Raw genomic sequence first — 24848 nt, 5'->3', positions numbered from 1 at the left:
TGAATGGTCTGATTGGCCAATATCTGTTGTTATTTCAAGGAGAGCTACTCAGCTCTGTAGCTCTTCCTAGATTTCTGCTAATATATCTTACTGACCTCACTAGGATTCTTTGCATAGCAGAGTCTACTCAAAATATGTTATTCCCCTTTAATCTTGATTCTCTGGACTACTTGGTTACAGCTGGGACAATGATCATGTTTTCAACTTCTTTCCTTGGCAACCTAAACCTAGTGCAAAGGCCCTTCATAAGCAAGCCTATTAGAATCTTTGCACATACAATTGGTTTCAAAAACCACAACAGCAAAAATTTGATTTTTAATAAACATTGACCATAAAAGAAAGTATCTGCTGGTTCTGCTGAATTTCAACAAAATCATTCAGATTTTAACAGAGATTTAGTAGTAAGTTATTAGTAAAAAATAAATATTGATAGATTATTGAAAATATTCTGATGGCAGAAAAAGCTGTATCATGAAAAGCTCTCTTAGGTATAATTAATTTTATTATACAAAGAGTAATAATTTTTAAATTTTTATTAATGTGAGTTAAAGTTATTTTAGGTAATTATGAATAATAATATAACTATGACAGTATATTTAGGGCAAGGGTTTTTGAATCTAAATTTAATGAGCTGAATGAGCTCAACATTGGAGACTCAGAACTACACTGGGAGCATTTTTCTCTCAGATAACAGAAGATCGATTAGAAAATAAAAACAAATATATAACATTTTTATAAAGCTCTCAGTAACACAAGCCAAATATTCTGCAGGATTCAGTGACTACTGTCATACCCAGAGCCAGTCTCATCTGCTTACCACTGAAATATTAATACCAAATTTGCTATAGCTCTCTGAAAGCTAAACACTGAAAAAACATAATCAGACATTTTCTACATAGACACACCAATATATATTTTTTAACTGACAGGGGAATAATAAGTAATTCAGTTACCAAAATGAAACTGTTGAGGGAAGATGAATATATCATGTGCTTTATGAATACAAGCATTTTATAAAAAATACTGAAAAAGTAATCCTTCTTAACATATAAAATGTATTCAATCAAAATAAGGTGAGGTTCAAATGATGAGTTGGCAATAGAAAAAAGACAAAACAAAGTATGAAGGCCAAGGGAATCAATGACCAGAACTTGAAGGTTTTCCATGCCTAGGTATAGGATAATTTTGAACCCCAGTTGTTATACCTGTAGGAGGCACCGAACTATAAAATATTCTAAGGTTATTTAATGGAGTGAGAGACTAAAATGATACAACCGTCTTCAGATAATTATTAAAGGAATAATGGTCTTCAGATCCAGAAGGAGGTAAAAGTTGGATGGGGGACTTAACATTTTAGTAAAAATAGCAACATCCAGAGGCAGATCCATGTAGTAAAGTGCAAAAGAGAAAAGAGAGTAGTGACAAGAAATTTAGGAAAACCAAGTCATTCTACTTTCAAGAGCATTTGCATGGTAATGATTATGTGAGATTACCTCATAGAAAGGTAGAGACTTCAAGACCTAGCACAGAAAACTGAGTAATAACTCATCACCCCTAACACCACCTTACTATCCCTAATTCAGTTTGACTACAAAAAAAAAAAAAGATTGAACACCCAAGTATTAGTAAATCGGCCTTCCTCTTCTTGAATCCAAGAATTTTACAAATGTTCCATTATTTAGCATGAAGGATGAATTATAAAAATACAAACAAACAAGTATAAAATAAAGCAAACACCAGAACTGTAAAAATGCACCATGAGGAAAACAGACAAACTTTAAAGATAGTGCCAGGTGACCTTACTACCTGGAATTTAGGATATTTTCACATCCCCATTCTGCCTCCTCCACTGTAGCATTGTGCTAATTTATGGGTTCTTATTTCACTCCTTCCTAACTCATTTTCAGAGTTTCCTACTATTACCTTCTCTGTCTGACAGAATTTTCAGGATTAGAACCCCTCTCTTCCAATAAACGACTACTTGGAATTGTAGTGAATTCTCTAAATTTGCATTTAGAAGTAATCTCTGGTCATTAAGCCATAATTTGGACTGCCATTTCATTACCCATTTTGTCCCAAATACCTAAGAATTTTCCCTTTCCTTAAGATAGCTCTACCTCTTTCCTACCATTTCACAAGCTTTTAAATCATGAAATCTTTAAAGATAATATTGACCCCTTCTCATCAAGTCATTATGTCCTCTTATGTGATGTCAGCAGTGCAGAGAGCAGATATCTGATTTAGCCTTCTCTCCCAATCTAATGGAATAGAATTCCAAAAATAGAGTACATGCTAATTAAGTTAACAATCCATCACTCAATACTATATGTTTATGCTTATTCAGTGCCAATCACTCTTTCAGATATTTAAAATACATTGGTAACAAGATATATACAATCCTTATATTTACAGAGTTTAATATTTTAAAAGATAAATAGATATTAAATAACCCAAATTATTTAAGGAACAATTATGGTGAGTGGGTATAGAGAAATATAAGGTGTTGAAAAATTATAGATGATGAAAGATATATATATATATATATATTTTTTTTTTTTTTTTAAATGCCTACAGCATCTGGTATTCCTGGGTGGTCTTCCATCAAAGTACTAACCAGGCCCAACTCCGCTTAGCTTCTGAGATCAGACGAGATCAGGCATGTTCAGGGAGGCATGGCCGTAGGTGAAAGATATTTTCTAGAGGTAATATTGTTGAATCTAATTTTTACTCGTGTAACTCATAGTCTGGTCACACTTAAGTTATAAAAGGTGAAATATGGCTAATCAATGAGAATACACTTTATCTGTATTTATATAACAGAATAAAGATAGTAAGTATGAGGTAAAGTTTACCTGCATATTATGTCAAATTGGGCAATTTAGCTCCAAAAGAAGTATTTTAAAACTAGGCAATTGTCAAATATTGCCTTTGTTTTGTATAAACCTAGGCAAAATAGCAAGATCTTTACTAAATTATTTCTTTTAAGAGAAATATAAATTTGTTATATCATATTTTATTCCAAGATTTCTGGATGACTTAAGAGCATTTTATAAACACATAGATTTATTTCTCCCTTTAAAATATAGAATCATGAGCAATAATTTTCAGTGTACCCCATGTTGTCATTTACAGCATTATGAAGTTTAATGAAAATTTGAATCAACTTTGATACTGTGCACTATGGCACTGATTTATCCCTATGATTTATATTCTAATGTAAAACACATTGGTAATACAAATTCCTAATGATAAATATTTTTCCTTCTCTGAGAAAAATTAAGGATGAGTTATTAAGTGGTTTTCCTAACCATTCTGTACTTCCTCTATATTGCTGTTTGTTTTACATTTATAAAAAATGTTTTATTTATGGTCTGTATGTCACAATACAAAGTAGGCTCATAATGAGGAAATGACAGCCTTGCAAATGGAGCCTGAGATCTCCTTATACTATAAGTTCTGAACTCCATTTTTTAATAGATCTCAAGATTTAAAGATATGGCAAGATCCCATTCTTTCACGTTTTTCCCCCCACAAAGGTAATACCATTTAAATTTATTGTTTAAAGGATTATTTTAGTTGCTACTCATGCTAATTATCCATCTATATGAAATATATGACATAAATATTATATGCTAATTGTATGAAAAGCACAAAACAAATATACGATATATATTTATATACTCCATGTATACAGAAACCTGGATTAGTAAATAATGAATGTATTTGATTGACAACTTACAGAATAGTCAGAATTTCTTCTGTAGCTGTCTTTGCTTCTTCTTTTTGCTGTCAGCTAACCTATGAATGTATAAGGAAATTATTCAGACCAAGTAGATAAAGGGATACAACACTGACTAATAGTAGCATACAGAGAGCGCCTCATTTAATAAATATATATGGTGATATTATCTCTGCTTATATAGTAGGACAAATAAACTTCGGTATGCACTTAAAAATATCATTTTTTTAAACTATCATTGTTTTAAACCCACTACATGCCACCTTAAGCTTGTTACATTAAAGCGGTTTACTTAATGATACATAACTGTTCGTGTCTTGCTTTTATAAGTTTCAAATATTTTATATGTATTATTTCATCTAGTCTTCGCAGAGGCATTAACAATGATGAAAAGGTCTGCTATAAATCAGTTATCTCAGATCTCCACTAAGAAACCTAAAATCCAGCTATTTCATCCCTTGTTTCTCTTATTTCATTCAAATAAAAACTGATGCCATACTGATACGGTTCTTAACTTGTGTATTAATTAATATATTCATGGTGCCTAAACGTGGCCAGGAACATTGTGGTAACTCATATGCTTGATGCATAACTGAATGGATGAATAAATGAATGAGTGCAAGAACATTTTTTTAAGGTCCCACAACTAATTAAATGATCTTAGAGCTCTTGTGCTGTAACACTGATCTGTTCACTTTCTATCAAGAAAAAAAAGATTGGGGCAAAAAATAAAAAAGTAAAAACAATAGTATTCTAGCATTCTTAGAATGTATGATACACATTTAAATCCAAAATTAATTTTAATATAGCTAGGTAAGCAGTTGGTTCTTGAGTAAGAATCTACTTTGCTGCCAACATGTATTACAGAACAGTATGAAAAGTATGGCAGAAGTACTCATACGGCTATGCCAAATACTATATAAAAGTCTAGTCCTATATGGAGTGAAATCACTCTACTCATTTTACTTCATAGGTGAAAGCAACCTACATAATTTTACATAGGTAATATTTAAACAGTAAAATATACATTTTACTTCTACAATTCAATAAGATTTAATGAATGCATACACACATCAACAGCCTAATTAAGATGTAGAATATTTCCATCACTCCAGAGAGTTTCCTGGTGCTCACTCCACTTAGTACCCAATCCCCCTAGAAAATTAGCATTATGATTTCTATCACCAGAAATCAATTCTAAAGTTTTCTATTTAAATATGAATAAAATCATACATTGTTAATTATTATATGTCTGATTTATCTTATTCAACATAAGATTACTGAGATTCGTCTTTGTTTTGTGTATTTTGGTAGTTTTTTTTTTAATTGCTGAGTGAAATTCCATCATATAAATCTAGAAAATTTTATCGTCGTAGGGGGAGGGGGAGAGAAGAAGGTGTGGTGAGTTCCCTGAACAGCCCTGCCTGGGAATTGTGAGTTCCAAGCAGCTGGTGGCAGTGCCCAGTCATCAGTGCAGAAAACAGAGGAGAAGACAGCAGAGAAACAGCAGTTGAATTTTACTGGGCATGGTTGAAAAACTGAGGCTGAGTCAAAGCCCTCAACACCCAACCCAGAAGGCCACTCCCCCAAACCTTCTGAGACCATTCACTGCTAAGCCCCAGCGGAATCTGAGCAAACACTACCGAACTGTCGCTGACACTGACAGGGACTGAAACTGAGAGTAGTGAGTATTCTTAAATATCTATAAGAAAATAAAAAGGTATTTTTAAGGCTTTATATAAAGCATGGATCCAAGAGGCTTAGATGCCACCTACTAGAAACCAAAAGAAAAGTACCTTCTTTGCAACAGGCTAAAGAGAGACTTCTATATAACAAATCTTTCTAGAGAAACAGCAGAATACATTTCCATTAACGCCCATGTGGAAAAATAGTCCATTAAACACCATAAACAACCAAGGTGACTAGGCATCTCAGAAAGAAAGAAAAAAATCTCCAGAAAATAAGCTTACAGACATAGAAATATGTGTCTTAAATGACAGAGAATTCAGGATAGTACTTCTGAAAAAACTTCGGAAACGAGCCATATCAACAATTTCAGGAATCGAAAAAGAACCTAGATGAACAGAGCAAGGAGACAACCCCTCAAAAAGAAACAAATAGAACTTCTGGAGATGAAGAACACACTGCAAGATTTGACAAATAAAATAGCAAGCGTGAGAAATATAGTCATCCAGATGGAGGAAAGAAGCAGTGATATCGAAGACAGAAATCTAGAAATAAATCAGAAGGAAGAGAGAAACTGAAGAATGAAAAATAATGAAAGAACTAGCTGATACCATCAGGAGAGAAAACGTAAGAATAATGGGCATTATCAAAGGCAAGGAAAAGGACCAGAGACTAGAAAGCATTTTCGGACAAATAAGTGACGAGAATTACCCATTTCTAAGGAATGAGCTAGAAGTTGGAATTCAAAAAGTCAACAGAATACCCAATTATCTCAACCCCAAAAGGCCTTCAATAAGACACATTGTATTAAAGTCATCAAAAATCAACAACAAAGACAGAATTCTCAAGGCAGCCAGGGAGAAGAAAACAGTAACTTATAAAAGAAAGCCCTTTAGATTATCCTTAGACTTCTCAGTGCAAATCTTATAAGCCAGAAAGAAATGGAATCAAATATTTAAACTATTAAGTGAAAGGAACTACCAGCCTAGAAAAATTTATCCAGCTAAGCTCTCTTTTAGATATGGAGGAGAAATTAAGACTTTCCAGACATACACAAATTGAAGGAACTCTCCACTATGAGGCCTGCACTACAGGAAATACTGAAAGGGGTCAGTTCACATAAAACAAAATGGCAAACAAACAAACGAACACACAAACAAACCCATTATTAAGAGTATTAGGAGTAAAGTGACTATCAGGCAAATAGAAGCAGAGAAATGCAACTCTTACTAAGAACAGGGCATTATAAGCTTAAGTAATAATAAGAGAATTGCTATAGCAAGATAGTAATGAACATTCAGCATACATAGGGACAAACTGAGATAACAATGACTGAAAAGGGGAGGATTCGAAGATCCAAATTTGCAAAGGGGAATGAAGATAAGGCACGTGCAGAAGAAAATGGACAATTGTATCCTTTACATATTCGTAATGGTAATCACAACAGAAGATTCAGAACTGAAGTATAGGACATAAAACAAAAAGAATCAGAGACAAAAACCAAAAAAGCCAACCAAAATAAAGAAAACAGGAACACAAAAACAAGGAAGCAATGGAAATACCCAGCTGCCAGAAAGCAAAAGATAAAATGACTATAAGAAGAACTTATTTCTCAGTAATAAACCTAAATATAAATGGACTGAACTCACCAATAAAAAGTCACAGAGTTGTAGAATGGACCAAAAACAAAACCCAACCATATGCTGCCTGCAGGAGACACATCTGAGCTCCAAAGACAAATATAAACTCAAAGTGAAAGGGTGGAAAATGATATTTCAAGCAAATGGCATTCAGAGAAAAGCAGGAGTAGTGGTACTATTATCAGATGAAATAGACTTCAAAATAAAAAAGGTAAATAAAAATACTGAAGGACACTTCATAACAATAAAGGGACTCATGCACCAAGAAGACATAACACTTATTAATATCTATGCTCCCAATCAGGGAGCCCTGAAATATGTAAAGCAATTGCTAACAGAACTAAAGGGAGAAACAGACCAAAACACCATCATAGTAGGGGACCTAAATACCCCATCGTCAAATATGGACAGATCATCCAAACAGAAAATTAATAAGAAAATAACATCCTTAAATGACACATTTGACCAACTGGACATAATTGACATTTACAGAGCCTTCCGTCCCCAAACAGCTCCTTATACATTCTTCTCTAGTGCACATGGAACATTCTCAAGATTCGACCACATACTGGGACACAGAGATAGCCTCAACAAATATAAGAGGGTTGAAATCATACCAACCATATTCTCTAATCGTAATGCTTTGAAACTAGAGATCAAGTGCAAAAAGAAACCAGGAAGAACTACAAATACGTGGAGATTAAACAACACGCTACTGAAGAATAACTGGGTCAGAGAATAAATAAAAAGAGAGATCAAGAGATACATAGAAACAAATGAGAATGATAGTACAACATATCAAAACTTTTGGGACACCACAAAAGCAGTCATAGAGGAAAGTTCATATCATTACAGGCCTATCTCCAAAAACAAGAACAAACTCAAATAAACAACCTAATGCTTCATTGAAATCACCCTTCCTTCTGTTGACTAGAGCTGAATGCCTTTGAAGACCTTCATAAGATGTAACACTGTGATGTTATCAGTCAGCACTGTCAAAGAAATGTCACTGTGAAATCCCTTTGTTTTGAGAAATATTTTAAAGTGAATATTCAAACACTTGTATAAGGTATAGTGAGCTCTTCCAGCATCTTCCAGCAAAGTAGCACAGGCTCTTAAAAGTCCAAATGTTTTTCTTTGTATCATGCTAATGGTTATTTAGAGCATTATTCAGCATGAAGTTATTTCAGTCAATGATACAAATGGGTTTACAGAAGCATTTGTGTCATACACACATAGATGTTTCATTTGAAAAAACTAGAAAAGGAAGAACAAATGAAGCCTAAAGTCAGCAGAAGGAAATAAATAATAAAAATTAGAATAGAAATAAGTGAAATTAAAAACAAAAATACATAGAAAAAATAAATGCAACAAGCTGGTTCTTTGAAAAGGTTAATAAATTGACAAACCCCTGGCTAGACTCACTAAAGCACAAAGAGAAAGGACACAAATAAACAAAATCAGAGATGAAAGAGGCGAAATTACAACTGACATTGCAAAAATACAAAGGATCATGAAAGGATACTATGAAAAAGTATATAACACCAAATTTGATAACCTGAAGAAATGGACCAGTAAGTAGAAAAATACAATTTTCCTAGATTGAATCAAGAACTAGAAAATCTAAATAGACTGATCGTCAGTATGGAAATTGAAACAATCATCGAAAACCTAGCAAAAAAGTCCAGGACCAGATGACTTCACCACTGAATTCTACCAAACATTCAAAGAAGATTTAATATCTATTCTCCTCAAACTCTTCCAAAAACCTAAGAGGAGACAATACTTCCCAACTTATTTTATGAGGCCAATATTACTTTGATATGAAAACCTGGTAAGGATAACACACAAAAAAGGAAACTACAGACCTATATTGCTCATGAACATGGATGCAAAAAATCCTAAATAAGATATTAGCGAACCAAATGCAGCAACATATTAAAAAGATTATACACCACAATCAAGAGAGCTTCATCTCAGAGGCACAGGAATGGTTTGACATACACAAATCGATTAATGTGATCATCACGTAAACAAAAAATAAGAATCATACGATCATATTAATAGATGCAGAAAAAGCCTTCGACATGATATAGCACCCATTTATGATCAAAACTCTTAAGAAAATCAGTATGACAAATTCTCAGCCAATATTACATTTAATGGTGAAAAACTAAAAACCTTCCTTCTAAAATCAGGAACAAGGCAAGGCTGTCCACTATCATCACTGTTATTCAATATAACATTGGCGATCCTATCAAGTACAACCAGACAAGAGAAAGATATAAAATGCATCCAAATAGAAAAAAAAAAAAAGAAATCAAACTGTTACTGTTTGCAGATGACATGACTCTCTCTATAAAAAACCCTAAAGATTCCATAAGAACACTACTAGAAACAGTAAGCAAATACAGTAGTCTCTGGATACAAAATCAACCTTCAAAAATTCATAGCTTTCCTATACTCTAATAATGAAATGTCAGAAAAAGAAGTGGAAAAAATAATTCATTTTGTAATTGCAACTAAAAGAATAAAATACCTAGGAATAAATCTAATGAAATATGTGAAGCATCTATAAAATGAAAACTACAAGACCCTATTAAAAGAAATAGAAGAAGATACAAAGAAATGGAAAGATATTCCGTGTTCTTGGATTGGATTGGAAGAATCAATATAGTTAAAATGGCCATATTACCTAAAGCATTATACAGAGTTAATGTAATTCCCATCAAAATCCCATCAGCATTTTTTAAAGAAATAGAACAAAAAATCATCAGATTTGTATGGAAGCACAAAAGACCCCAAATTGCCAAAGCCATCCTGAGAAAAAAGAACGAGGCTGGAAGCATCACTCTGTCTGACTTCAAATTATACTACAAAGCAACATTAATCAAAACAGCATGGTATTGGCAAAAAACAGACACATGGACCAGTAAAATAGAATAAAGAGTCCAGAAGTAAACCCATATTTATATGGACAAATAATTTTTGACAAAAAAGCCAATAACATACAGTGGAGAAAGGAAAGCCTCTTCAATAAATGGTACTGGGAAAACTGAAAAGAATGAAACCTGCAAAAGAATGAAACTAGACTATTGTTTATCACCACACAACAAATTTAACTCAAAATTGATTAAGGACCTGAATATAAGGCTGAAACAATAAAATACATAGAAGAAAACATAGGAATGAAACTCAAGAACCTTGGACTTAAAGGGGATTTTATGAATTTGACCTCAAAGGCAAGAGAAATAAAAGCAAAAATAAATCATAGAAATAGACTGTAATTAATCTTTGAATTTTCCAAACAATATATTTGCACAGTGATGGAACTCTGAACTAGAACTTCTTCTAACCATAAATCTATAGAGGTGCTCACTTTGAAAGGTCTATAACAAATTACATCATAAAAATAAAAATAATGATTTAAATCTAAAGAGCATTTTAAATTTCATTAATTAATCAAATATAATTTGTGTTATGGTAATTCAACATAGCCAATGATGCAATAGATGTCACTTTTTGGGATACAGAAACAGATCTACATGAATGGGACAAATAGAAATTCATGGACATGGACTTTAAACTAGTAGTTACCAGATGGTAAGGTGGGGGAGGAGAGGGGAAATAGATGCAGTAAAGGGGGTCAAATATGGGGGTAGGGGGAAGGTGAAGTGAATAAAGGAGATCAAATATATGGTAGCTGAAGGAAACTGGACTTTAGGTGGTAAACAAACAATAGAATACACAGATGCCACATTATAATGTACAACTGAAAATTATATAATGGTATTAACCAATATTACCCCAATAAACTTAATTTTTAAAAAGTTAAAAAATAAAAATAAATAAAAGACTGTCCTTTGTCCTAATAGATAGATAGATAGATAGATAGATAGATAGATAGATAGATAGATAGATAGATAAATGGTGCTGGGAAACCTAGACAAATACATGCAAAAAAAAATTAAATTGGACTACCTTCTTACACCACATACAAGAATAAATTCATTTGGGTTAAAGACTTGAATATAAGACAACCTAATGAAAGAGGAGATGATAAATCTAATAAGGGGTTAATATACAAAATTTATAAAGAACTCGTACGACTCAACTCCAAACAAACAATTTAATTAAAAAATAGGCAGAAGACTTGAGAATATGTATTTCTCCCAAAAGGACATACAATGGCCAATAGACATATGAAAAGATGCTCAACATCACTAACCATCAGAGAAATGCAAATTAAAACCACAATGAGATATAACCTCAAACCTGTTAGAGTGGCTATCATCAATAAATCAAAAAACAATAAGTGTTAGATGGTCATAGGGTTGAGGAGCATGGTAGAGGGAACACAGGATTTGTTATTTAGACAAGCCAATTACGGGATCTTAAAAATAAAATTGTTACAACTTTGTAATAAGATAAACTTGAAACTATTTTTCTAATATCTATATCTATATATATATATACACACATACCACATACACACACACACAGATATACACACATACACGCATATGAGTGTACAACAACCTAAACTATAGATGTGCACTTTAGGAATTATTCAACTTATAGATTTATATGCTTGTTTTTATGTTTATTCTTCTTTAAAATGTTAACTTTTAAAAAAATCTGAATTAAAAGATTGATTTTATTATATTTTTATTTAAAAAATTATCATAAACCTATCACAAAGAAATGCTTTTAAGAAACAAATTTAAACACTAATTTTTTTTTTAAATTAGCTTCAAGTATACATTGTTAGACATTTATATACTTTATTAAACGATCTCCCTAATTGTTCTTTCTCTCTTCTGGTTTTATACGTAGCCAATATATTAATGCTAACTACATTCCTTATGCTGCGCTCCCCATCCCCGTGACCATCTGTCAACTACTAATTTGTACTACTTTAACCATTTACCCCTGTTTCCTAGCGCCACAACTCTTTCCCCTCTGATTTAAAAATATTTGTACTCCTAGTCAATTAGCAAAATGGAAATCACAATGTACTGATAATTTCTCATAATTAACTTTTAGGAAACAATGTGCTTTCCTTACAGACTACTATTGATGTAAGTTATTGTAAACAAATTCTTCTAATAGACAAATAACCATCTCTCCAATCTGACAGAAATACAAAATAACACAGTGACTATGTGGGAGGTAAGTGTTTACATAGAGAACTAGAACAGGATGGTTTTTTGAACAGCTAGGAAACAGCAATCAAAAGAAAGTTGTATAACATTGAACATTTACTCATCATATTTACAAATCATATCACTTGATACTGCAATTCAAGTTTATTTGTTTTTGCAGGCACAGTTGATGTATACCTTTATTTCAATTATACTTTTACTTCTGCAGAAATCATACATATGGGTATATTTTAAAGAAAATTATACTACAAACTTATTTAGTAAATGCAATAAAATGTCACATGTTAAATGATAATTTTGATAACTGTACAATAACAGGTTGAAGCAAATATTTAATAGAATTTTGTCCAACATGAAAACAGATTATCTAAGTATATGCATATGTATATATGCCAATTTTACATGTTAATTACATAAAAAAATACATATGTGTATTAAAAAATTTAGAGAAACTTAAAATTGAGCAACCTAAGGATGTACTACAAAAGTTAGTGGAATTTTAAAAATTAAATTGATAAAGTTAAACTAAAGTTGAGATATTTCTGTACATAAATAAACACTATTAGACATGATGAAAATGTTTCATTTTACTGAAAATATGCCAATATTTGAAAAAAAATTAAGTACATAATACTTTTAACTTTTTATTATTCAATATATTCTATGAAAACAATATTTCTAAGAACAATAATTTAGAAACAACCAAATTCCTACTTATAAATCATCTAAGCTCCTCATAGAATATCGGTGCAATGAATATTATATGTATTTAGGTTTTTATTGGTTACTTATTATATTCTACGTACTCTTCCAAGTTTGGAAATGGCACTGAATGTAACACTGAACAACCAATAGCTATCTCATGGACTTTATTTTTAAAAAAGCAGAGAAACATATAAACAAATAAACACAACATTTCAGATAGTAAAAGTACTGTGACCAATTTTCAGTTGTTAACATAAGCCACTGTGAGAAATGTTTTCAGTAACTAATATAAGATTTAAAAGCAAAACAATTCAGTATATCTCAGAGATTACAATTATATAACATTGAATATGATATATGCTATTGAATTTCGTGTTATTTGAATGACTTTAATCTTTATTAAATTGCTTTTAGAGAACTGCTTAAATTCACAATTGAAAACTGAAAATGTGGACTAGATATAAGGGTTGAGATTGAAAATGGTATCGTAGATTATTGAACATTTTATTTTATTATTATCCTGAGCCTTGTGACATTACTAATAAAGCAAAGTCCCTTTAAATTATATAACCATGTATATAAATTAGGACTTTGAGAGGAGTATCCTTATGAGTGCACTGTTCTACTAATATATTATGACAGTCTTTTAATTAAACTCAAAGACAATGTTTATCATTACTATTTAAATGGCAGTATGGGTTTTCTGCTTCTGGCAACATAATATCACAATGAAATGCCTCTAGAAGCTTTAAGTAGCACCTTATGATCTGTCAGAGACCTACTCAACAAATTGAAATAGTGTGTTCCTAGCAGCTGCCCTATGAGGACAGCAGGGGAGACATTGTCATTCCAGTCCTGCCTACTAACTTCACAGCACCTCCAGCCTTGAACATACCTGCTGAGAATATTGGGGTCACGGAGTAATCCAAAGGTTATACTCTGGTTTTGGTACAGCTTCAGAGAAGATAAAAGAACTTGGAAATCTGCTCCATATATTTTCTCAGTAAAAGTAAAGTGAATCTGCTAAAACCCTGTGTAAGAAGAAGAAAAAAAAAAAAAAGTAAGAACATTTAGTCTGCAGCTAAAGTAGGACAAAAACAACTTAGAAGAGTTAAAAGTCAGTAAATATATTATAGTTCTTTTCCTAAGAGCTCAACTGAAATACTGGTTCTTTAGTAATGTGTAAGGAATAATAGTACTTAAGGTTTTAAAAAGCTGTCATTTCAGGCGGTCAGAAAGCAAGACTATAATGCTGAATTAAAGTATAAGACAGACAGCAAGCTTTTGAAATGATAAATCCAGGAAACAATTTTGAAGAGTGAGGTTTATTTGTTCTGAATGGGCTATCAGTGAGTCTATGCAAAGAATCCTTAGGAATTGAAACCAATGCTCATCTGACTTGTTAGAAATTTTGTTTCAAAACTAATGGGGTTCAAAAGTGAGGAATTAGTTTGTATTCTGTTGCAATACCAATTGTATTAACAGATGTTTAAGAATGAATGCTACAAACCCAAGGCATTTGTTTGATATTTTCAGCATCATTTTTTTCTACCCATATGTCAAAACAATTCTGAACAGCATGCTTTCCAAACTGCTAGTAATTTCTTTAGAGAAATAACTTCAGAAGCAAAAGTAATTAACTAAGCAAATAAAGTTTATATGAAATTAGAATTATTCAAGTAGAACAAAAATTTTTGTTAAAAGCTGGTAAAAGTGGGAGCAAGTTAATTAGCTTAAATTTCTTCCCACAAATATCAATGTCCTTTGTACTATCATGACCTATGTATTCTTATCCAGGTCTTAATAGTTGTCATAGTAGAACTGTTTCTGTGGTAGACAAGGAATTGTTCACCTTTTACATAATATTTTGGTATGATTGTTAATTAAAAAAAAAATTAAATAAAGAAATAGGCTCGTTTGTCAGTATGTTGTGATTATAGAATCAATGCCTACCTCAGTTTTCCTTTTTTTCCTGACAGGGTAAACTATGGACTATCAATGTGCAATATCCAGAGAAGAGCAGCCCTGTTTTGTAGACAACTGTCATCATGTGTATCTATGAGTAGAAATTCACTGTATGAGTCATTCTCTCCACACACAAATTAGGAGATCCAGATCATGTTAAGCTGTTTGAGTACGTATTTGAGTGCTTTCAGAGCACTGTCCACCATATGAAATCCTCTCGTTGGTAGACAGGCTAAATTACAGTCATTGACAATTATTTAGTGAAGAAGTCTTCTAGAACATGTGGTCATTTGTTTCCTACCCATCTACCCAATAAGATTCAAGGTACCTTTGGTAATATTAAGGGAAAGCCTTGGCAATAGAAATAGACTGGAATTTTTCTTTGAATTTTCCAAAACAATATATTTGCACAGTGATGGAACTTAGAACTAGAATTTCTAACTATAATTCTATAGAGGTGTTCACTTTGAAAGGTCTATAACAAATTACATCATAAAAATAAAAATAATGATTTAAACCTAAAGAGTATTTTAAATTTCATTAATTAATCAAATATAATTTGTGTTATGGTAATTCATCATAGCCAATAATGCAATAGATGTTACTTTTTGGGATACAGAAACAGATATACATGATTATGCCAATCGGTTGTACCACATCGTACACAGAACTATTTTGATTCAAAATATATATTACACAAGCAGAATCTAATACAACATATTAGACAAAGTAGGAACTCGGTTATTGCAAAATATGATTATCTTCCCAGCCATAGATAGTCATAAAGCTAATTAAGCAAATAACTTAGTTAAATACCAATGAAGGAAACTCCAAAGATTTTCACAATTGAGATTTTTGAGTCATATCAAAATTTTCTGTTACGTGTTGTAAAAAAGAATAAATTTTATTATTTTATTTTATTTTATTTTATTTATTTTTAGGTGAGGCAACCCTTGGCTGACCTCACGGATTGCAAGGACTTTCTCAGCTTACAACTTCTTATTTATTTATTTATTTATTTATTTATTTATTTATAATTTTTTACATCTACATCACCTGGTCTTCCTAGGTGGTCTCCCATCCAAGTACTAATCAGGCTCAACCCTGCTTAGCTTCTGAGATCAGTCAGGGTCGGGTTTAAAAAATAATATATTTTAAAAGGTACTTGTAATATTTTTATGAGATTTTTCGACAGTAATAATTAATCTACTTAATTCAATATTATTTTATCAGTGATTATATACTATAATCTTTTTCAATTATCTCATTCTTCCCTTTTTTCATAAACACAAAAGTACAGTACAAAGAAATATGGAGAATTTTTATAAAAATAGACTGCTCTTTTTAAGGAGTCTTTTTCGCTTTGTGAAAATGGTGGGAGGAATGGAGGAAATGCAAAAAAAGAGAGCTAATAATCTAGCTCCCAAAATTTGTATCTCGATGTCTATTTGTCTTTTAAGTTAAAAATATATTGTATATTATTTTTAAATTGCAATTTTCAATTTATTAAAAATTTATTCTATTCCAAAGTTTTCATTTTGACATAATACTGGATATTATTAGTAAACATTTATTTTAATTAATATCACAAAGATGGTGGTTAATTATAGTTGGTAAGTCACACATTTATAAAAAGATGAGTTATATAAAATTGTTTATCTCAACTCTGGTTATTAAAAATCACAGGAATATTTTTATTTTTATATTATTATATTTTATGTAATAAAACAATATGTTTTGTTTTTTATATTAATAATCAACATCTACATGTAATTTCATTCCTGTATGGTAATTTGACCATAATTTCTTTCAGAATTCAATAGTACTTGCCTTACCTTCCAATTCCAAGTTGCAAGTTATGTTTTTATTCCATACCTACGGAATGAAATAAATAGGTATTTCATTTTTTGAAATACCTACTTCTTTCTGATAAAGAGCATTTGTTTATTATTAAAGAATTGTAAATATAATCAAATCAAATTCCCAAAGTTTGGCAGATTTTTAAATAATGCAGAAACTTCACATATTCTCAGAAAAAAACAAAATCTCTTTTTTTACATAGAGGAAACATTTCTGTAAATAAATAAGTCTTTTGTAATGTCAAGCAATTGCTTTGGCAAAAAATGGTACTACAGAATAAAAAATTAATTCAGTTCATAGAAGACTGTTAAAGCTTGACAAGTTTCATTCTAAAAATAAATAAAGATCTGTCACTGTAGTTTTCTCAGACTCTAGCAATCTTTTACACAAGATATTATCTTTAATCTCATTGAAAATAAACATGACTACTTTCTACCATGCATGAAAACATATACTTATATTTTATTCCTACATGGCAAGTGAATTATTCTATTAGTGACTGGTTTAAATTAGGTAATTTGTGAGAAATAAGAAAATCCTACAATAACAAAGCGCAGAGATTGCTTTAAAATTGAAATGCTGCTATAAAGAGGCTCACACAGCAAGATGTCTTTTCTTACACAGTAAGAAACCCACCTCTTGTGAAATGTAGTCTTGCACAGGCTTCTAACGCCATGATTTTTTTAAATCTTTCAAAAAAGATGCTCAATATCTACAGATTTTATGATACAGAAGTAGTGTAGATTTCTAAAAGGTTTAAAAAACCTGGGGTCCAACAGGGTTCTGTAACCAAATTTTGTGCTGAGTTTATTGCAGCAAATTTCTTGCGTGTTTTAAGTCTTCAGCACAGAATGAATTTGGTCTGCTGCTAAAGCAGCCCCTCCTTTCTCCATCGTCCTCTCTGACCCATTTCCCATGTTCCGGAGAAAGGGAAATTTTTCTTTTACACCACGTTTTTTGCAAAATAACGAATTCCCCAATTCAGTGGAATCTACTCTTTGGTTTAACTGTTTTAAAAACATATTTGTTATGTTAAGTAGGCCGAAGGCTCTGGAAAAACAAACAAGCAACAGCATGGCATACTAAAACCTTTCCTGGTCAAGGAGTTATGAAACCTGCTGTTGTCATATAGCACTGATCTATATACATTGATCTCTTTGGCCCTCAACTTTTCACTTGTACAATTACATATCTGAACAAGATAATTTGACATCCTGCCAAAGTCTAATTTACTGCAAAACAGATTATTTATACAATTTAACAAGTCAGTAATCACAAACCACTGAATGTATTTTCTACTAACATTTTAATATTAGTATTTAGTAGTCTCATTTTTATTTTTGCCACTCTGGAAACATTATTTAAAGAGAGCTCTTCATTGAACAAAAATGCCTCTCAGTGACAACTTACTTTTTGGATATCTGCTTTTATTTTCTTTTCTAAATACTAATTTTCAATGTATTAGAGGAATTGGTGAAACTGATTGATCCTATACTGATATGGTAGTCCTCTTTATTTCTATCAAAGTATCTTTTTTTCTGGTTCATATAAGCTCACAGCTGTCAGGAACACTACCTGGGAAAACCACAACTTGACCATAACATGAGTTTAGATTCACACATCCTTTACTCGATTTTCACGCAACTGTACAAAGAACTACTACTGTTGATACAACCATGCTTTGGAACATTATTTTTCTCATCATTATTACTACTTAATTAAGTTCATAGATTGATTTTTATTTGGCTAAGTTGAAAAAAATAAACTTCAAATCTGAATAAAGCATGGCTCTCTATAAATAATGCAAGTAGTAACAGAATGGGTGACAAGACGGGGTATAATGCAAACTAGATACTTAGAATCTACATCACAAAAATAAGACTAGAATGCTATTTTAAAATTCAACAATCTAGTGACATTCTATAAATATTGGATAAAAAGCAATATCCATAAAAGCCAGAGTAATTTAGCACATAATAATTTAAAAAGGAGCTAATTGGTATATGGAGGAAGGTCGAGTTATTCCTGAAACAATGAAAAAGAAATGCAGTGGTGGTGTTAGTTCTGCCTGTTAATAACAGACATAGTTTTCAATAAATGTACATACTGGTATTTTTCAGTATATGAGGTACACATTGCAGAGAAAAAATGTCTGAAGCACTGAAATTGAATGGACAATATTATATTTTAGGCAATGGAAAGGTAGTTAATCAAAGACATGAAATTGTGTTGATGACTAGATGCAGGAGGTTATGGAGTCAGAAAACTGCCACATCAGATTAGTCTTACACATACACAGCCACCCCAATACACAAGCTCAAATGTACAAATGCCAGTTTGTAGTTGGACCTAACAGTAAGCTAGACAAAGAAATTGAGTTAAAATAAAATTAACTTTTAAAGCATATTTTAGTTTCAAATACTTACTAATTTTTAAAACTTTATTTTTATAAAGTTAATAGAAAATGTTCCAAGAATGTAACTTATATGGTACAATGTGACTTTGCATTAACAATGTTCTCTAAACTACTTGCACCTCAATAAAAATATTTTATGCAGAAACTGTATTACTGTTTTGAGCCCTGAGAATGCAGTTCTCTTCATTCTGGCAGTTACTCCCTGACCACTCACAGATGACAGTTTCATTGTATCTGATCTGATTATTAACAAAGAGGATCAAATTATAAAGTCTTATATTGATAGGAAATTAAACTTCCTTTCTTTACAAGTTACATTTGTCAAAGTGAATTAAATAAAAATGCATGCCAGATCCATTAAAAATTATTAAAATAGATTTTATTTATAAATAGCTCCCCATATAATTTATCCATATTATAAAATGAGTGGTATAAATGGATTAATGATTTCTCTTCATTGAGAATATTAGTTAAAAGAATATCTACTATTTCTTAATATCAGAAGTTAATTAGGTTAATTGCTAATATTATCCAGGATTTATCCTGGTTTATGTTATCTTCTTGCTTTACTTGATTACCTTGATTTCAACGTATACCCTATCAATTTATTAATTACATTTTCATGCTAACTTCTTTCTAGAGCACTTGTATTATTAATTCTTTATTCAACATTGAACTTCTCACTTTTCCATTAACTCATATATGTTCATTTTTTGTGTGTTTCTCATTTCACCTTTACTGTCATCATTCACTTGTTTTCCCTTATTTGTTTGTAAGTATGGGTGTCTTACTAGATTTTAAATGTAGAGAGGGAAATCTGACTTTCTTTATTACTTATATTATTTATATTATTCCGTACTAGAGTTAAGAGCACAAAATCTGGAACCAGACTGCCAAGGTTCAAAAGTCAGCTATGTATTTTAACAGCGATGTGATATTGGACAAATTGCTTTGTATTAGCTTCCTGAACTAGAAAATAAGAATAAGTTTCACTTCATAGGGCCATATTCAGATGAATCGAGATAATACATGTGAAATACATAGTAAGTATTCAATAAATGTAAATTACAATTCATTATTACATTTAGTATTATCTGTTCTCCATGCTAACCATGTTGACTAAACTATATGTACTGAATGACTAAATCAATTAATGTAAGCAAATAAGAACTAGTTTATAATATTCTTAAAATGTTCTTGACACATTTTTGCAAACATTTGTGTTTGAAAGGAAACATGCATTACTTCAGATGTAAAATTATTAAATAATCAATTATTTATAAATATTTTATAGTGTAGACGCTCTTTGGTATAAGAAACTACTGGTTCAAACCCTAAAGATATCAAACATACATTCAGAGGTTATTGAAGCAATAACCTTTATAATTTCATCTAAAACAGGACTTAAGTAAAACAGTTAGCTTGGCATACAATTTTCCCCAACATATTTATTCTTTACATCAAAGAATTTCTCAAGATGTGTTCTACAATATACTGTTTGATCAGATAGCAGGTACTTGGAAAACAGAGCTCTCTAGCCAAACATTTTGTGAGATAATATATTAAAGATGTAAACAGATTTCTTCACTGTAAGACTTCTCATAACTTTTAATATAGTGATTTGTATTATGAAGGCTTAGAAGAAAGGGATAAGTATCTAATAGAGTTCTTTATTTGGACTTTATTTTAAGAGTATCATGTAAGTCTAGGCCTCTGTCAAGTAAAGTAGGGACAAAATAATTTAAACATCCATCCCTCCATCCATCCATCCATCCGTCCATCCGGTTTGACTTCAACCTGCATACTGGATTCAATTCTATATATAAAAGGGAACAAGACAGATGGGAACACAATTATCCTAATGACATTGGACTGTTTATCACCTGTTTATTCTGCTAATATTTTTTCTTAGATTTTGTAGGTACAGTAAAGGGCATAGTCTTGGTTTAGGAAATAAAAAATAAAAAGGCAGAGAAATAATGACTAATTTTCTGAGGACTTTTCAGTCTCTCTCCTTTCTTAGCATATTAAAGATAAGACTGTGTTTAACAGGATTGCCAAAAAATTTTTGATGAGGTCAACTGAGAGAAGGATCCCTAGAAAACTTGGAATGAGGAGAGTAAAATAGTTTATTTTTCTTAACAACTAAGACGATCTTACCTGTATGTCTTTTTTGTTATTGTTCAAGAGGAAAGTAGGACTGAAAACTTAAATACACATTGACTGAAGTATATCTCATAGAAATTCAAAAATTAAACTCATTTGCCTTACATAATTAAAATTCTTAGGGGTACTTATAATATAATTGAATTATAAGGTGCCCTGCAAGCTTTAACACCTTGAGGGAAAAAATCATAAAACTAAATGGCTCTCTGGCTGACTACAAAATGAATGAGGCCTCTATAATTCATTAACAGATGATCCCAAGATCCTTAAAATCTGAATAAACAGTCAGACTTCTTAAGAATTTTGTCCTTTTTAATCTAAATACAAATGTCTTCTTTTCTTTATATACATAAAAAAATGAGCTTTCTAAGTGACCTGCATTATTTGTAACTTATTTTTTTTAATTCTTTTTCCACTCGAATTCAGATTAGCTTGTTTTCCATTTTTATATTTTAATTGCTTTTTTTCACATTATGAATATTTCTCCAGGAAATTTTTAATAACATAGAAAAGGAAAAACAAATGTATTTATTATGTCACAGGTGTGTGTGTGTGTGTGTGTGTGTGTACACACGTGTATGTGTGTGTTTAATATAAACGTTCATGAAGGTACATTACTAAAGTCAAAAGATGAGAGAAAGGGAGTGAGAGAAAGAGAAAAAAAGAGAAGGAACATATGTAAAACACAGAGGGCATGAAGCTGAATTGTGGTCATTCGAACTCTATGCGTTTCTCTTGTTTTTCTCTCTTGAGTTCTTTCGTTCATTTTGTGTAAAGTAGAACAAGATTCCCTGTGATTATGAATCAGTGTGTAGTGCTGTAGATATCAGAGAGAAGGAAAAAACTGTTTACTCACTTTGTGCATTCTATGTTTATCACCCAAAACATTTTTAATTAACGTAATACTTCACTGTAACATAATACATTCACTGTAAATGCTGGAGACTTAAATATACGCATGGATAATAAAGATTGATTTTGAAAGATTAAAGGAATGTAAGAAAAAAAGTAGAAGATCTAATGAAAAATTATTGTAAAAATTACATTTCTTTTCAGATTTTTGGGTCAAAAACAAATCATTCTTACCATTACATTTCAAATTCTATTCTCTTCTTTCCCATTTCTCATATCTCAACTGGATTAAACAACTAAAACCTTTACAATCACTAAAGCACTCCATCAAGATTTCATTTAATAGCTTCAGTGCTCTTTTTTGTTTCTTAGAGAATCCAGTTAGCATTGCTTTCAAACATGCCCTGATGATCAGAAAGAAGTTTATACATGGCTGATTTGATTCAAAATTTTATATACCAATGACGGTACTGGCTTACTGTAAAAGTCTCCCTAAAACTTTTATTCAGATATGGCACATGTTTATTTTCATTTTAATTGTTTTGTAATCTTAATCTTCTAATGTGTAAACTTTTAGAATTTTATTTATCCCAAAGCATCATTGACCTAACTGTGCTAAATACATAACTGATAATGCTGTAACAAAGAAATAACAATGATTTTAGAATTCCCAGTGCTATGCCTTTAAAGAGATTTTACAAAGGAAATGGTAATTCTTATGCCTGGGATATATAATAAGTTAACTGTCATAGTTATTAAATTTGTCATAGGAAGTTCTTTTTCAAAAGAAATAATGTGTGAAAATGATAACACAAGTGGAATTATATAGCATTAAAAATACATATCGTATTTTTTTCTTATCTTATACTAGCTCTCGTTTAAAATAAGGGTAATTCCTTTTTAAACTGTTTTGCTTAATGCAGTTAGATAGATAGATAGATAGATAGATAGATAGATAGATAGATGATAGATAGATAGATGATAGATAGATGATAGATAGATAGAAGATAGACAAAATATTCACTTTACTGGATTAGCACAGAGCAAACACCTGTTATGAATATTCAAAACTCTCTAGAAATACCTTTTTTGCTTTCCAGTACAACTACCATTCTCTTCAAAGGGAAAACACTGCTTTGACTTCTAACACTATATATACAGGTAATGCCTGTTTTGGTACTTTAAATAAATTGAATGTTACATTATATGTACTTTTGAATTTTCTGTATCTTCTTTCTTTTAAAATTAGTTTTATGTACTCATCCGTGTAATAGTTATAATTGTTCATTTTTATTATGGTATAATATTATACACACACATATATATATATTAATATAAATAGGATAAATAAAAAAATTATCTATTCTGATGTTGGACATCTAAATTGTTTCCAATTTGAGACAATTATAAATATTTTTGTGAGCATTCTTCTACAAGTCTTTTCGTGCACATATGAATGGATTTCTGAATATGGCATAATTGAATCTTAAGGTATATGTGTTTAAGTTCAGTTTAAGTTTGCTATCTGTTACCAAACTATTTTCCAAAGTGGTTATAGCATGGTAATAGCATGATGAGAGTTTCCATTGCTTGATATCATTGCTAATTTTTGGTATTGTCAATCTGTTTAATTTTAGTCATTCTAGCAGTTATACAGCAGTATGTACTGAGTTTAATTTGCAATACCTGTGACTGATGAGATACACCACTCTTTTATATATCACCTTTCCACTTGAAAAACATCTCTCAAATCATATTTGGTTGTTATTTTTTTCTTCACTGATTCGTATAAATTAGTTTCTATTATATCCTAGGTTTAAGTCATTTGTCAGTTACATATACTGCATATATCTTCTCCCATTTTGTAGCTTTTCTTTCTCTTAACTATCTCTTTTAATAAACAGATGTTCTTAATTTGAATGCAGTTCAATTAAGTAAAATTTATTTTTTGCTTATTCCATGTGGTGTTCCATTTTGATTCCAAGATTGAAAAGATATTCTCTTCAATATGTTCTTCAATATTATTGCCACTTTCACATTTTGATCTATAATTGATTTTTAAATGATTTAATGTAAGGTATAGAGTCAGGCTGTGATTCTTCCAATAGATAGCTAAATGAAACAGTACCATTTATTGAAATGATCATGCTTTGCCCCAGTGTAATATAACATGATTTTAGTCACAAATCAATGTTCATGAAAGCATGGGTGCATTTACTGAGTCTCTTCTGTTTCCTTGTTTATTTGTCTATGCTTTCACTAATACCACATTTTCTTAATTACTAGAGCTCTGTAATGAGTCTTCATATTTGATATTCCCACCTGATTCAGGAATGTCTTTCTATTCTTGCCACTTTGCATCTTATATAAGTTTTTCAACTTTTTATTGAAGTGCACATCTGTATACAGCTCAATTAATTTTCTCAGGTGAAATACACACCTATCATCACCCTCCCCCCCCAAAATAATAACAAAAATAGAATTCGTTGCTTTGCTCCTGTCCATTTGTTATACTCGTGCCCAGGATAGCCATTATTCTGACTTCTAACTGTAAGATATGTCTGCATTTTGTTTCTATATAAATGGAATCATTCAGTATGCTTTTGTGTCTGACTTCAAATGCAGAACATTATATATGTTAGATTCATTCAAAT

The 24848-nt window shown here is 31.1% G+C and overlaps 1 long non-coding RNA gene and 1 pseudogene across 1 annotated transcript in view; both read right to left on the bottom strand.

The window, feature by feature from the left end:
• Window positions 1-2565: 2565 nt before the first annotated feature.
• LOC118607209 lies at window positions 2566-2684 on the bottom strand (annotated as a pseudogene).
• Window positions 2685-3686: 1002 nt separating this feature from the next.
• The window catches only part of LOC118606659, a 144772-nt gene continuing 123610 nt past the window's right edge, over window positions 3687-24848 (bottom strand). Inside the window, exons 3-4 of the long non-coding RNA XR_004952571.1 lie at window positions 13831-13966; window positions 3687-3798 (exon numbers count right to left, since the gene is read on the bottom strand). This is a non-coding gene — a long non-coding RNA (uncharacterized LOC118606659). The remainder of the gene's footprint in view (window positions 3799-13830; window positions 13967-24848) is intronic.

The sequence above is a fragment of the Rousettus aegyptiacus genome, unplaced genomic scaffold (assembly GCF_014176215.1).
Source record: "Rousettus aegyptiacus isolate mRouAeg1 unplaced genomic scaffold, mRouAeg1.p scaffold_m13_p_8, whole genome shotgun sequence".
NCBI classification, from domain to species: Eukaryota; Metazoa; Chordata; class Mammalia; order Chiroptera; family Pteropodidae; genus Rousettus; species Rousettus aegyptiacus.
Note: the sequence above shows the minus strand (reverse complement) of the source record. Positions and strands in the feature narration are given on the sequence as shown.